At 43.6% G+C, this 15,927-nt stretch overlaps 1 protein-coding gene across 2 annotated transcripts in view; it reads left to right on the forward strand.

The window, feature by feature from the left end:
* The window catches only part of LYRM9 (LYR motif containing 9), a 33,998-nt gene extending 19,018 nt beyond the window's left edge, over positions 1-14,980 (forward strand). The window contains exon 4 of one of the 2 annotated variants that reach the window (XR_011468044.1): positions 13,640-14,980. The gene's annotated coding sequence lies outside the window, so the exon portion shown is untranslated. Of the gene's footprint in view, positions 1-416; positions 3,689-13,639 lie in introns of those variants that run through there. The other variant, XR_011468043.1, reaches the window with a different exon arrangement.
* The last annotated feature ends 947 nt before the right edge of the window (positions 14,981-15,927 follow it).

The following is a 15,927-nucleotide window of genomic DNA, read 5'->3' on the forward strand; positions in this document are numbered from 1 at the left end:
TTTAAACTGTGGTGTTGGAGAAGACTCTTGCAAGTCCCTTGGACTGTAAGGAGATCCAACCAGTCCATCCTAAAGGAGATCAGTCCTGGGTGTTCATTGGAAGGACTGATGTTGAAGCTGAAACTGCAGTACTTTGGCCACCTCATGCGAAGAGTTGACTCATTGGAATAGACCCTGATGCTGGGAAAGATTGAGGGCAGGAGGAGAAGGGATGACAGAGGATGAGATGGTTGGATGGCATCACTGACTCAATGGACATGGGTTTGGATGGACTCTGGGAGTTGGTGATGGATAGGAAGCCTTGGCGTGCTGTGGTTCATGGGGTTGTAGACAGTCAGACACGACTAAGCGACTGAACTGAACTGACCCTCCTTGATGAGTTTCTGTTGAAGGAAACAATTGTCTTCTCTTTCCAGTGGTGTCCAAAGCTGAAGTTTTCTACTGGGAACAAGGGCCAGTCCTCGTGCCTTCTGCACTCAACTGTGCACAGTTTATAATCCTGTGAGATGATTCTCCCCTTTCTTCAGAGAGAAACAAGCTTACAGAGGCTAACATTTGTCGAGGGTCACATCTCAAGAACTCACATTTCCCAGGTTGGGCCCTTTCTAGAGACTGAAGGCTGCTCTTCCAAAGGCTCTGAGGTGATAACCTATCTACATTGTTATGTTAAAAAACTTTATAAAAAATTCTCATCCCCTCTTAGAAGTCTAAGAGATACAAAAAGACTTGAGGAAATGAAGTGACCTTGGATTACAAAAGGTTAACTGACTTTCCCAGCTGGAGTGCCCTAGGCTTGTCACGTCCACTTGAAGCAACCTCAACCCATTATCCCAGCGTGCCATACTTATAGTGTCCCTTTTTACATATGCCAGGGAATGGAAAGGGCCGGGGAGTGCTGAGGTCTTGTCCTTGGCACTTTCCGTGCCTGAAAGCACTGAACTGAGGCGTCTCTGTGATGTGTACATGGCTACCACAGCCCAGAAGAAGACGTCTGATCTTGTTAAAAGATGGACTAATAGCTATGTGACTTTGGGAAAGTTACTCAGTGTTACTAAGCCACACTTTTCTCATTTGTATAATGGAGACAAAAATAATAGCTGTCTCCCAGTGTGTTCTGAGGATTCAGTGAGATACTGCATATAACATACTTAACCTGGAGCCTGGTACATGGCTAACACTAAATAAATGTAGCTGCTGTGATTGTTAATTGCATGGGGTCTCCTTGCTCTGGAGGTTGTCTGCAGCCAATTTGATTTCTCTCTGTACATTATTTCCTGGGCTTCCCAGGTGGCACTAGTGGTAAAGAACCTGCCCGCCAATGCAGAAGATGTAAGAGACACGGGTTCGATTCCTGGGTGGAGAAGATCCCCTGGAGAAGGGCATGGCAACCCACTCCAGTATTCTTGCCCGGAGAATCCCATGGACAGAGGAGCCTGGTGAGCTATAGTCCGCAGGGTCACACAGAGTCAGACCCAACTGAAGCAACTTAGCACACACATACATTATTTCACTGATTAGGGACAGCAAACTCATTTTAACGTCCTAAAAACTTCTATCATAATAGAAAAGAAATGTGAGGAGAGAGAAGGAGTCATCTTTTCATGTCACATGTGGGGGCTGGCATGTCAGGGCACATTTCAGAAGTGACCAGGGCTTCTGTTTGCACAAAGACCTTCAAGCCCTTCTGAGAAGCATGAAGACAAGTTGAAACACAGGTCTGGCTGTGGGCTGAGATGCTGAAGCAAGGAAAAGGGCGAAAGCCACCTCTTGAAAACCTGAAGGATTACCTTTCCATGTTTTTCTTATCCATTGCTGGGTAACAAGTTACCTCAAAATTCAGTGGCTCAGAATGGCAGTGACTTCTTATTTCTCATTATTCTGTCTGTCAGGAATCCAGGCAGGGCTTGGTTGGGTGGTGGCAAGTAATGACAGCTGGGCCACTCTGTGCTGTGTTCAGATGGTGGCTGGGCTGAGCTGAGAGGTTTGGGAAGATTTCACTTACATGTGTGGCACCCTGGTCTTCCTCTGTGTGGCTTCTCTCCACATGGTCTGTCATTCAGAAGACCATGCATTTCTTTACTCTGTGGTGGCTGCCTTCCTCAGAATATGAGTTTCACCTTTTGCATTTCCTCAAAGTCTGGACTGGAGTGACACTTCTGCCTCATTCTGATGGTTAGAGCAAGTCATAGGGCTAGCCCTGATTCAAGGAAAGAGGAACTAGACTCTACGTCCTTTTTTTTTTTTTTGGCTGCACTATGTGCAGCATGTGGGATCTTATTCCGCAACCAGGGATCTGCTGCAATGTCTGCTGCAATGGAGGTACTGGGACAGTGGAATCTTAAGCACTGGGCCACCATCGTAGTTCCTAGACTTTACATCTTGATGGAAGGAGTAGCATGCGCATACAATGGAGAGAGACATTGATGGTGGCCACCTTCGGAGACCATCCACCACACCCAGTGAGCTGAAAATTTAAATTTTGGGAAGATAGAAACAAAATGCTTTAGGGCAGACCCTGGTTGAAGGAAGGGCAATTTTGGAAGCAACACTGAGGTGCAACACTATAAATGTTCCCCTGACTCAACTCAAGCTATTCTCATCAGTGTTAGAGACTGAGAGAGAGTAAAAATCAAAGACTTGATAATTAGAGTGCACTATGACATTGCAAGAGCCAGGCCATCTTGTTCAGGATTCTGATACAAGAATTACAACTCTGGTCAGAGGAGCTAAGTGTTAGCAAGGATTGATAGGAATGTAAACTGGTACAGCCACCATGGAGAACAGCGTGGAGATTCCTTTTAAAAAATTAAAAATAGAGCTATCACGTGGCCCCGCAACCCCGCTTCTGGGTATGTATCCAAAGGAATTGAAATCAGGATATGGCAGAGATACCTGTAGTCCCTTGTTCACTGCAGCACTATTTACAATAGGCAAGATATGGAATTGACTTAAGTGTCTTGTCAATGGATGAATAGATAAAGAAGATGCGACATATATAAATATACAATGGAATATTATTCAGCCATGGGAAAGAAAGAAATCCTGCCGTTTGCAACAGCATGTGTGGACCCTCAGGACATTATGTTAAGTGAAATAAGTCAGACAGAGAAGGACAAATAACTATATATGATATCGGAGTCCCTTGGACTGCAAGGAGATCCAACCAGTCCATTCTGAAGGAGATCAGTCCTGGGCGTTCTTTGGAAGGAATGATGCTAAAGCTGAAACTCCAGTACTTTGGCCACCTCATGCGAAGAGTTGACTCATTGGAAAACACTCTGATGCTGGGAGGGATTGGGGGCAGGAGGAGAAGGGGATGACAGAGGATGAGATGGCTGGATGGCATCACTGACTTGATGGACGTGAGTCTGAGTGAACTCCGGCAGTCGGTGATGGACTGGCGTGCTGTGATTCATGGGGTCGCAAAGAGTCAGACACGACTGAGCGACTGAACTGAACTGAACTGAACTGAGAAATCTAAAAAAGCTGAATTCATAGAGATAGTAGAGTGGTGGTTACCAGGGGCTGGGGTGTGGGATGAAAGGGGGGATAAAGGGTACAAAGTTTCAATTATAAGATAAATATGTCCTGTGGGGTCTAGTGTGTAGCATGGTGATTACAGCTAGTAATACTTTATTATAAACTTGAAAGTTTCAAGGAGAATATATCTTAAATGTTCTCAAAATAAAAAAATGGTAATTTTATGAGGTGATGGAGTTTTTAATCATTAATGGCGGTAATAATTTTGCAACATATAAGTGCATCAAGTCCACACATTGTACACCTGTTACACAAGGTCGTCACATGTCAGTTATATCTCAGTAAAGCTGGAAAAAAAAACCCTCTGGTCAGGAGAGGGCCTTTGATGGGAGGAAGAAATGAGTGGCTGCAGATGTGAATGGGCTCACAGGAGTGAAGTGAAGGAGAGTGACGTGAGCATGGCAACAAAAAACCCCAGAGACATGGCTGGTCCTCTTGTTGGGGAGCAGTGGTGGGGCATCAGACAGCTGAAACCGAGGCCACTTGAGGTAGGCATGGAGTGGCTTTGGAAGCTGTCACAGAAGATCCATGGTACGGTTGCCTGTGAGACCATATGGGAAGCCTGGAACCTGGCTGGAGGCAGGAGGACCATGTGCGGTGGGATGCCAGTGATGCCTACCTATAGCCCTCTCTCAATGATTATCTCCCAATAGGGGAAGCATATATTAAGTTATATGGTTTTTTTTTTTTTTTTTGAGGGCATCACTTTCTCATAGGGGAAAATTAGTTAAGAACTGAGTGCATGGCTGAAGACATTAAAAATACACCATTTGTTACTTGGAACCAATTGCTTTGAATTTCACTAAGGCAACCTACACAAAAGAAATAGCACCAAGGATGCTTGTGTATTCTCTTCAAAAGGTCCAAACATGGAATACTACTCAGCAATCAAAAGGAACTAACTAGTGATACATAAACCAACTTGAGTAAATCTCAGTGGCATTATGACGATAAGAGAAGCACGGTTTACATGTAACCAAGCTTACATAGGTTATGATTCCACTTATATGACAGTCTCAGACAAAACCACAATAATTGACGACCCATCAGTGGTTACCAGAGGTTGGGGCGGTGGGAGCGTGTATCTATCAAGAGGTAGTGCGAGGAAGATGTGGGGGTGAAAAGGCGGTTCTGCGTCCTGTTGTAGTAGTGGTCACATGAATGTGTACATGTGTTGAAATTCATAGACCTGTACTTGCCCCCAGAAGTCAATTTCACTGCATGGTTTTTCTTTAAATGGCCCAACCATCATTAATAGGATTTGGAGTCCTTTATGTCATAGCTTCCTCCATGATCAAGGGAGGGTGATCTCCCAACTTATTCTCTGGCCTCAGGAACAAAACGAAGAAAGGCAAAACATTGCTGAAGACAGGGATTCTTGAAAATACTGTCCTTTTAGGTTTTGCAAGGAAAACAAAAGAAGACAGCGGGCAAGATGGTAGAGCGGGAAAAAGAGAGGGAAAGAGGGTATTCTGGAATCACTTTTATGGATTGTTATATCTTTAATACTTATTACCTGCAGGCAGTCAAGTGATAAGTGCCTTGCTTCAATTTTCTCTGAACGGTATGTACTATTATTAGCCTCATTTTGCAGATGAAAGAATTAAGGCCCAGAGAAGTAAAACAATTTGCCCAGGGTCACACAGCCAGTGGACAGTAGGGCTGAGATTGAATTCAAAGCCAGTGCTCTTAATTCACATGTCTTTCATTCTACCTCCCAGGTCACATCATTTCAGTCCTGTATCTTTGAGTTCCTTGATCCCTGGGCTTAAGATTTATGTTTTATTTCCTCTTCTCTTGACCCTCAAGGATTTGGTCTTGGATATTCTCTCCTTGTTCTCTTCCATCTCCAGCTTTTGCTGAGATATCCCTCCTGGACCAGCCTCTCAGCAGACCCTGGTGTGACTTGGAAGGGTTACAAAGGTTTCCATCAGCTCAGAGACCCTTATATTTTGGAGGGTTATAATATATGATGTTCAATTCTCATTATCTAGTTGCTAGTATAATTAATGTATTCTGACATGGCCATTGCTGCAAAAATCTTACTATATTGTGGGCCAAACCATGTGCCCTACAACTTAACAATGACCCTAAAAGGCCCTTCTGATCTAGCTTCTTCCTGGCTCTGGCCTCCTCTCCCAAGCCTCCCTCCCCACTCCTACTCTGCTGCAGCTGCATCCTGTTACCTGCCCCACTGGGCCCAGGGGTTTGGGCTCCAGTCCCAGCTTTGTTTCTGTTCCCCTGCCTGGCGTGCCCTCCCCTCAGTCCATCTGCCAGACTCCTAACCCTTCTTGCAAAGCTCCTCTACAAAGTCTTTCTTGACCTCTGTCCACAGGCAACTCTGATCTCTCCCTAAGAATTCTACCATCTCTAGAACGTTTCTCGTAGTTACTCAATATCTACCCTTTCTGCATGTTTCGTGGGTACTTGATATGGAGGTGGTGCTTGGTGTATGTTATCTCGAATTCTGGCAGCCACCATGAGAGGAAGCATTCATGTTTCCATTGACTGATGAGGACACAAGCTCAGGGGAGAGAAGGACTGGCCCAGGCTCTCACAGACATTAATGGTAGAACCAGGATTGATGCTGGGTTTGTATGACTCCAACACTCAGTCAAGTTTTGCCGATTGAATGGGATTACTCAGCCAGGTGGTGGCTGCTACAGGGGGTGGTGGCTGTGTGTTCTCAACAGTCACCTGATGGAAGGGGCTTGGCATAGCAGTCTGGTTGGAAGGGGAGCAGCTAAAAGATAGTCTGATGCTGCCCAAAGGCAGCAATCATACTGCTTTTATGGGTTGTGTGTTTATGGAAGGGATCTTTAGAACGACTTAATAGAAATTATGGGGGGACCGAAACCCCTTCATAAGCACGGTGGATGGAATCAAGGAAAAGTTGAGGGTAGAGGACTGGGTCAGAGAAACAGAAGGCAGAAATGCAGCTGTGGGGAGGCATGTGTTTGTATCAAGATGATCAACTGTCCTACTTCATCATTTACACTGAGTCAGACCCAAGAGGCATTTCACAGAAAGTGGATGGTACCATCCATTCCCTAGAGGACTCTCCATTCCAAAAGAGATGTGTAAAAGGAGAAATTCTGTGGGTGTTAATAATAAACAGCCATTTAGAAAGCTCTCACTGAACAGCATTCCCATGCTCCTGAGAAGGCTGTAGCAATTATTACTTTCTTTTTTTTTTTCTAAGAACAGGAAAAAAAAATTAGCTGGGAAAGCAAGAAACAATTGCTGTTGTTAACAATAAAATCATGAGATTTGAATATCAAATTTTCAACTTTTTCAAAGCACTATCCTATATTATTATCTCATTTAGTTCTCACTTCCATTAAGTGAGATGACAGGAGAGCCTCTTACTCCTAATCCACAGGAAAAAACAAAAGCTCTCAGTGATGGATCAGAACCTGATGGGGCCCTCCATTGCTCATCATCAAGTTAGAACTTACTCGGTGAGCTGTTGTGGGAACAGAGAGAGAGGAATTAGCCAGGTCCTTGCTGTTTGGAAGTGAGTTGAACCTTGGGTCCTGGTAGACAGAAACCATCATGGTGAAACGGCAGGTAAGGTGTTGGTGCCCTTTACTTTCCTTGTTGGTCATTTTGGATTTGTTCAGGTTGACAAAGACATACATTCTCAATGATCTTCAAATTACATCACCAATAGTACTAGGCAACATCCTTGTGTGCAAGGCAGTTCAACATCTTCTCGACTGACCAGTCAGAGACGAATAATTTGCTCGTTGATCTTTGATCCCTGATACCTGTCAATCCAGGAGACACAGGAGACTCTTGTTCGATCCCTACGTCGGGAAGATTCCCTGGAGGAAGAAATAGTAACCCACTCCAGTATTCTTGCCAGGATAATCCCATAGACAGAGGAGCCTGGCAGTCTACAGTCCCTGGGATCGCAGCATCAGACATGATGGAGCGACTGAGCACACACACTCACGCACACCTGTCGCCTTCATCTCTCCCTTTCAGCTTGAATTAGTGCTCCTTTCAGGGTAGCAATAGTTATGGACGCACAAGAAGCATTGGTTTTATTAATATTATCTGTTTCTTGCATTCTTTTACCATACGTTAAGAAGTTTTTCTTAGGTCTAACACAAGTCCATACGGCTAACGTAAGATTGTATCTCCCAGTTTTGTCTTCAGAAAAGTCAAAAGACACAGTTTATGGAAAGTGAATACCCAAGTAACCGGAGCAGCCAGATCCTACCTCCAGTCAGGGGCTCTGGCTGTCCTGGGACCCCTGGGAATTTTCTCTTTGTCTTCTGACTGATAAAACAATTTGAGGATCCCTCATTGAGCTCATATGCACGAACCCAAGGTGAGAAGGAAAGAAAAAGGAAGAATTCATCTTCCTTGTGTTGGAAATAATGTACAGATGCCAAATAGCACATTGAGATGCAATATTATAAAAATGGCATAAGTTCTTAGAAGCTAAATGATTGTTTCTGACTTAAAAAGTGAATAGGGCCTTCCCTGGCAGTACAGTGGTTAAGACGCCATGCTTCCACTGCAGGAGGCCAGAGTCCATCCCTGGTTGGGGAGTTAAGATCCCTCACAGCACACACACACACACACACACACACACACACAAAGTAGCAAAAAATCTTGGCAAGGAACGCTGTCTGACTTAATCAGATAGAAGGTTAAAAAAAATTCTAGTCTTCCTTCCTAAAACAAATTCTGATAAAAATCCTAAAGTGAATGAACTCCAGCAGTAGAGAGCCCTGGGCTCTTTTCCTGAGCTGGACACGTGTTAGTTGTAAAGATTTTAGACAAGTTGCTGCCCTTTTCTGAGCCTGTTTCCTCATCTGTAGAGTGGGGTGGGCAGGGGGCAGTAATCCTTTCTCCGTAAGGTTGCTATAGAAACGATCACATTATAGTACAAAAGGAGATGGGGGGAGAAGGGGTTAAGGCCCCCACTCCTCCCATTCTTTTCCCCTCCGTTTGTTGTTGGCCTGCAGGCCTGTAGGATGGGACTCTCCTTCATTGGCACCCGGAGCACCCGGAGCCTCCTCCCGGGAAGTCGTCAGTCTCCTTTTCATCCTCCTTATCAAGCCCAAGTGATGACACCCGAGCTGCCCAAAGCACATACCAGTGCTGTTCACTACCCTTTCCCCTGGAATTTAATCAGCACTCACAGACCAGCTCTTCGGGTTGTTGCAATTCTGGAGACTTTGGTATTATTCACTTTGCTTTTCTCAATATTGTAAATAATTTTTAGATGCTGGTTTGTATGCAGGAAGGCATTAACTATCAGACTTTTTTAAAAAGAGTTCCCTGTGGAGAAGTGATTCCATCTTTTGGGGCCAGTTGCTACCTCAGAGACCAATGGCTCAGCTTTTCAGCAAGGAGTCTAATTAAACAGGCTTGGCAAAGTCTTCCAACTGGCTTCTCTGTGGGGCCACATGAAAGCATGGTTTCAGGATGAAAAAGGGAGGCCTTTCCAGGAAATTATGCCAGCTGACCGGAATAAATATTTTCTTCCCACATGCCTTTCTGAAGGCCCGGAGAGCACCTCTGTTGGTGATTCCCTGTGGGGACTCTGCCAAGAATTAGGGAAGGGGCAGAGGCTAGGAGTCTCTAAAACCTTTTCCTCTAAAGAGCACAGAGGAGTATTGACTGGAAGCCCTTTATTTAATAAATCAGTTTTCTAGTTCATTAGTTCCTTTAGCCAATGAGTACTTGCCACGTGAATTTTTTTAGTTTTAGAATTGGTAAGATGTTTGCATAGTTCAAAATTCAGAAGGGACACTGTAAAAGTCTCCCTTCAACCCACTCCCCAGGCTTCCCTGGTGACTCAGAGGTAAAAGAATCCACCTGCAATCCAGGAGACGCAGGTTCGATCCCTGGGTGGGGAAGATCCCCTGGAGAAGGAAATGGCAACCCAGTCCGGTATTCTTGCCTGGGAAATCCCACGGACAGAGGAGCCTGGCGGGTTGAAAAAGAGTCGGACATGACTTAGCGACTAAACGACAACAACAATCCACCCCCCAGCCGTCCGGTTTCCCTTTCTCAAGTTACCAGTTTCTTGGGTCTCCTTTTCAAGTCATGCTAAGTACAGAAAAGCTGTACATATTTTTCCCTTTGCCTGTTTTTTTTTTTTTTCCCATTGTTATTGTTGATTTGGGTTTTTCTAACCCACACAAATGGTAGTCATTTATAAACTGCTCTGACCTTGATTTTCTTTAAGACTTAATAATGTATCTTGGGATTCTTTTTTTTTTTTTCAAATGCACAGAAGGCTTCATTTATCCTTTGTTATGGTCCATTTTTGGAGAAGACAATGGCACCCCACTCCAGTACTCTTCTCTGGAAAATCCCATGGATGGAGGAGTCTGGTAGGCTGCGGTCCATGGGGTCTCTAAGAGTCGGACACAACTGAGCGACTTCACTTTCACTTTTCACTTTCATGCATTGGAGAAGGAAATGGCAACCCACTCCAGTGTTCTTGCCTGGAGAATCCCAGGGACAGGGGAGCCTGGTGGGCTGCCATCTACGGGGACCCACAGAGTCAGACACAACTGAAGTGACTTAGCATGGTTCATTTTAGTTCACTGTGATGCATGGAGGCATCACAACATTTTCAGTCATCTCCTATTGAGAGACACATTCTGCTGCTATTATAAACAACACTGCAGTGAATAATGCTGAGCAAATGTCATTTCATACAAGGCAAGTATACCGGTAGAGTAAGTTCCTGGAATGGACTTGCTGGGTGAAAAGGTACGTATCGATATATTTGTAAGTTTGAATGAGGTGGTGAAGTTGCCATGCATGGAAGTTGAATCAATTTTCACTTCCACCAGTAACTGTTTTCAAGGGACTTCCCTGGTGGTCTAGTGGCTAAGACTGTGTTGCCAATGCAGGTGGCCTGGATTGGATCCCTGGTCAGGGAACTGGGTCCCACATGCTGCAACTAAAGACCCTGCAAGCCACAACAACTAAGACTCGGCACAGCCAAATAAATACATAAAAATAAATATTAAAAATTCCGCTCTCTTAAAAAACAAAATACTCTGCTAGATATAAATTAAAAATAAATTTTATGAATAAATAGGTTTATATTTTTAAGATTAGAATTTATAAAATGTTGAAATGCATTTGATTTAGTCTACTGTCTTATTTATGAGGTTACAAGAATCTTGGGATAATTTAAGAATGAATAGAAAAAAGAATTTGATAGTGAATTTAATCCTGAGACTACAGGCAAAAAATAAAACCATGATCTTCTTTCTAAAAATTTCCTATCCTTTGTGTAATTGAGGTCAACTACCTCACTTCAGAATACTATAATTCACTCCATTCTTCTCAGCAATACATAGAAATATTGGAACAAATAAAATTTCCTGAAGATCTAACCATGTAAAATTATGCCAAAGACTGTTTATTTAATACTTATAAAACTCTTCTATTAATATATAATATAAACATACACTTATGTATTATAATAATTTTTTCTGAAGAGATTTTCAAGGAAGGAGCTTATCTTTACCTTCTAATCTATTTCATATTATTGTCAACATTCTATTTAGTTGAAAATAATAATTTTGGTCATCCTGCTTTTACAAGTGCCAGTCAAAATAGGTGTAAAGTCAAAATAGGTGTAAAGTCAAAATAATTGTTTCTACTGAAAGAATCCAACATATAAATTTGGTTTCCTGAGAATCAGGCAGGGTTCATCAAGTCACATTCAGTGTGATTACTGCCTCAGGAGGCATACTGCAAAGCATTCTGAAGGCACTTGCCAGTACAATAAGCAAAACACTGTGCCAGTTGCCATGTCAAAATGGGGCCCGCCGATAGGCGATGTCACAACGGTGTGCTGGGGCCAGCTCCACTGCCCACTGCTGGTGGTTGAAGATTCAGCAACTTTGCTAGCAGGATGTTCTACCATGGTAGCTTGAAATCATCCGTAGGGAGAGTGTTTCACCATGAAAATCAGGACACCCCTAAGAGCCGGTTTACCAGCACGTGCTGTCCAGGACTACCGTACTTTGAAAATCTGTTCCCCTCCCACCCCCAGTGCTTTGGCTGGATACACACCCAGCTATGATGCTGTGGCCATGACACTGAGCCTACTGCAGGGCCACAGGACAGAGAGGGCCAAACGTCTCTCTTCTTCTTAGAGCTGTGTTGTGCCAACTCCCCCTCCTAGAAGGACACCTGAATTAACATGCATGCCGGTTTACTTCGAGCCTGGTTATTAACATGTATTTATACATGTTAGCATATTTTTCCTCACCATGAGTAACAGAAGATACATAGAGTACTTACCACCAGGCATAGTTTTGAGTAGGGAAAAGAAACAGGAACAGAGAAACTGCCTTATAAGAAAGTTTAGTAAGGCTCACAAAGGCAGAGAGTCCCATATTTTCAATTGTAAAATGAGAAAAATCTATGTTCCATTGGTAATTATTGTTGGGAATAAGAGCACTCTTTTGCCTGAGATCCTTATTTGAATGGCGTCTTCAGTGAATAACTTTGTGATCTTGCCAAGTTACTCAGCTACTCAAGTTTCCTCCGTGGCTATGTTGCAGACTGGGTCCATAATGAAACAGAGCTGTGGTTCTCAAACCAGAGAGCACATGCAATCACAGATTACTGGGCCCCATCCGCAGAGGTTCTGAGACAGTAGGTGTTGGTGGGGCCCGAGAATTGGCATCCTAAAAGTTCCCAAGTGATGCTACAGGTTACAATAGCACTCTGAGAACCATTGAAACAAAGCAGAGAAATAATAACAGTTACATAATTCTGTCTCCCCTGCTCCCTTGACTGTTAGGTTGAGGAAAGGAGGAATAGCATTTATTGTGTATCTACAATTATGCAAGTTGTCTCATGTAATACAACATCCTCAAAGTAATTATTATTACCTCATTTTATGGATAAGGAAATCGAAGCTCAAAAAAGTTAAATGACTTGCCCAGAGCTTTATAATGAGCACCTGGGGACTCTGGGATTCAAATATAAGTTTGTCCAACTCCAAAACCTATATTCAGTTTGTTGCATGTTGCTGCTGTCCATTACCAACTCCTGGAGCTTGCCCAGACTCATGTTCATCTAGTCAGTGATGCCATCCAACTATCTCATCCTCTGTCATCCCGTTCTCCTCCTGCCTTCAATCTTTCCCAGCGTCAGGGTCTTTTTCAAGGAGTCAGTTCTTCGCATCAGGTGGCCAAAGTGTTGGAGTTTCAGTTTCAGCATTAGTCTTTCCAATGAATATTCAGAACTGATTTCCTTTAGGATTGACTGATTAGATCTCCTTGCTGTCCAAGGGACTCTCAAGAGTCTCCTCCAACACCACAGTTCAAAAGCATCAATTCTTTTTTTTTTTACATAAATAGGTATTTTTATTGAGATCATCAAAACCCTCAGTGCCTAAATGATTCTGCTAATTAACTGGAAAACACATGAAGGCATGTCAACCTGTCAAGCAAAAGAAAATGCTCTCTGTCCCTAATGTAAATGGATTACATAAAGGCCTGATCTCCCATTACAGCAAGTTCTGATGTTTCATGCCCTAAAGGTCAGATAGGTTTTACTCTCAAAAGCATCAATTCTTGAAGAGTGTTGTGACTATATTGAAGAGTATTGTGAATATTAAATGAGATAACATGTAAGAGACATAGCAATCAGCCAATCAACAAGCAACCCTTGTTAAGTATCTACTCTGTTCCCGGCATGGTGTATGCCTGTGAAGCAGAGTCCCTGCCCTAAAGGAACTGAATGACTATTCTAATCACTTCTGTTTGGAGGTGGAAGGGTTTAGATCTCAGATAGTTTTATAATGCTACTGCTGCTGCCTTTTCAATACTGCTTTGCTTCTGAGTTGGTTAGTTGGTTGGTTTATCAGTATGTTACAGGAGCCAGTGGATTGGCTGGAAACTTGGAATCCTACTTTCGAACTCCCAGCAGCTCCCTGTCTGCTTTCACACAAATGGACTTGCTTGTATCGATAATGCGACTCTCTCTGGGCTTAGGTCTCATAGGGTCTATGGTGTTGCAGGTCTGGGTGTGACTTGCTGCTTTGACTCCCAAGACAGCTGCAGAATTTGGAGTTAAGAGCGCGTTTTTCTTCCAGCATCTTCCGCATCACAGAACCTGAATTTCCATGCTTGGAGCGGTGCCTGAGGACTTCAGTGATTAGTGGTGCACTTGTCAAAGTCCCCTGGGCTTCCCTTGTGGCTCAGCTGGTAAAGAATCTGCCTGCAATGAGGGAGACGAGTTCAATCTCTGGGTTGGGAAGATGCCCTGGAGAAGAGAAAAGCTACCCACTCCAGTATTCCGGCCTGGATAATTCCATGGACTATACAGTCCTTGTCGCAAAGAGTCAGACACAACTGAGCGACTTTCTCTCACATGTGAAGTTCCCCAGTGGCTGTCAGGTTGCTAAATCCATCGCTCAGCTCTCAGTCCCCATCTCAGCGATCTCATCAGCAGCATTTGCAGTGATCCCTCCTCCCTTCTCCCTCAGGCACATTCTTCACTTGGCTTCAAAGACACCACACATTCCTGGTTTGTAGTTTCCTTCTCACCTCTAGGGAGGTGTCCAAATACGACTTCCATTCCTGCCTGCCATCTGCTGCTTCTCAGATAAAGTGCTTTTGCCCTTCCACTTGCTCAAGGAAAACCCTTGCAGTCACCATTTACTCTCCTTTTCTCCCACCACACTATCTAATCCATTAGCGAATCTTGTTAGCTCTATACCTATAATCTGACCGCTTCATTCCACCTCTCCTGCCACCATCCTTGTCCAAGTGACCATCATTTCTTGCCTGACTTATTTTAATAGCCTCTGAACTAGTCTCCCCACTTTGATCCCTGTCCCCCTTAGCAAATTGTTCTTGACCATGATGGTCAGGTTCATTCTTCTTCTCTCTGTCTCTTTTTTTATTTGGCTGCTAGGGATCTTCATTGCAATGCAGGGGGGTAGTGCACAGGCTTCTCCAGTTGTGGCAGATGGGCTCAGTAGTTGTGGCCCAGGGGCTTACTTAATTGCTCCCCTTGAAGAGGAAACGTTAAAATTTTACATAACCTCCTTCTCCTTCTGCCTCTGTAACTCAGCTTGCCCCTTGCAAAATCTAGATCACGTAGGTCACGTAGTCTCAGAAAGTGGGGACTTGCAATACTAGGAACTGGAGTTTATCTCACTCACCCTTGTCCTGCTCTTTGCAATTGCCCAGCCCCTGCAGATCTGCTTAATCATGCCTGTCCAGGACAGGCATCCTCCTCCCCATCTTGACCACTGTTACCGTGCGTGCGTGAAACCCCTTAGTTTAAACCAGCCTATTGTTGTTTAACAACAGCTAGTGTTGCCCACTACAGTCTGTCTGTAAAAACTCTGTAATCCCTTTGTTCCAGGCTCAGAGCTTGGAGTGTTAACTCCTCTGGGCCCGCCAGCGTAATAAACCTGTGTTCTCCAGCTCTCCGAGTGGTGCTTGGTTTCTTGAGTACTGGTTTCTGCAACACCCTTACTTCCTTAAGGAATTGACTCGAAGCTGTCAGGTCACACGGGGTGGGAGTGGGATTTTTAATGTCTCAAGGAGAAGCATCTTGGCAAAACTTGCTTCTCTAGGGTGCTTATGGAAGAGACTGCTATGATATCTTGCTCTTCCTGATTTACTTGAACAGAAATTCACTCTATCTTGATTGATACACTTGTGTGTCCTTAATAAAAATTATAGGGATTTCCCTGGCGATCCAGTGGTTTAGACTTCACCTTCCAATGCAGCAGGTGTGGGTTCCATCCCTGGTTGGATAGCTAGGATCCCACATGCCTCAGGACCAAAAAACCAATACAACAGAATTAATATTATAACAAATTCAATAAAGACTCTAAAAAATGGTCCACATCAAAAAAATCTTAAAAAAATTATATTGAGAGACAATGCTTTTGCCTTCAGTAGCCAAGGATAATATAGTTTCTATGGGCTGAGTACAGCAAGGCTTCTTCCAATTTGGGTACATACAGCCAAAAACTTGAGCTAAATCAAGGTCATTCTTTGGATATTAGTACTTTTATTATCTCTCAGACATACACTTAACTTCTTATAACTTGGCCTTTTATGTTAAAAGCTGAAAATCTACATTTAGGAATGAGATGGATAGATAAAATTCCAGTTAACTGAGGGCTGTAATTAATGAATTGTGGTTGATTGATTTTGTCAATAAAGGAACCCTAAGGCAAATTTGAGTCCTGCGTTTACTCAACCTGTAAACCAGAAACAGTCACACCTCACTGTAACCAACCTTGAGCTCAGTCCAAATGTAGCTGTTCTTGTAATATACTAGTTGACAATTGTTCTATCAAGTGGACCGCTTCTGTTTCCCAAGGCTTAGGAGTCTTTTGTTCTATTGAGAATGTTGCAG

Source organism: Bos mutus, chromosome 19 (assembly GCF_027580195.1).
Source record: "Bos mutus isolate GX-2022 chromosome 19, NWIPB_WYAK_1.1, whole genome shotgun sequence".
NCBI classification, from domain to species: domain Eukaryota; kingdom Metazoa; phylum Chordata; class Mammalia; order Artiodactyla; family Bovidae; genus Bos; species Bos mutus.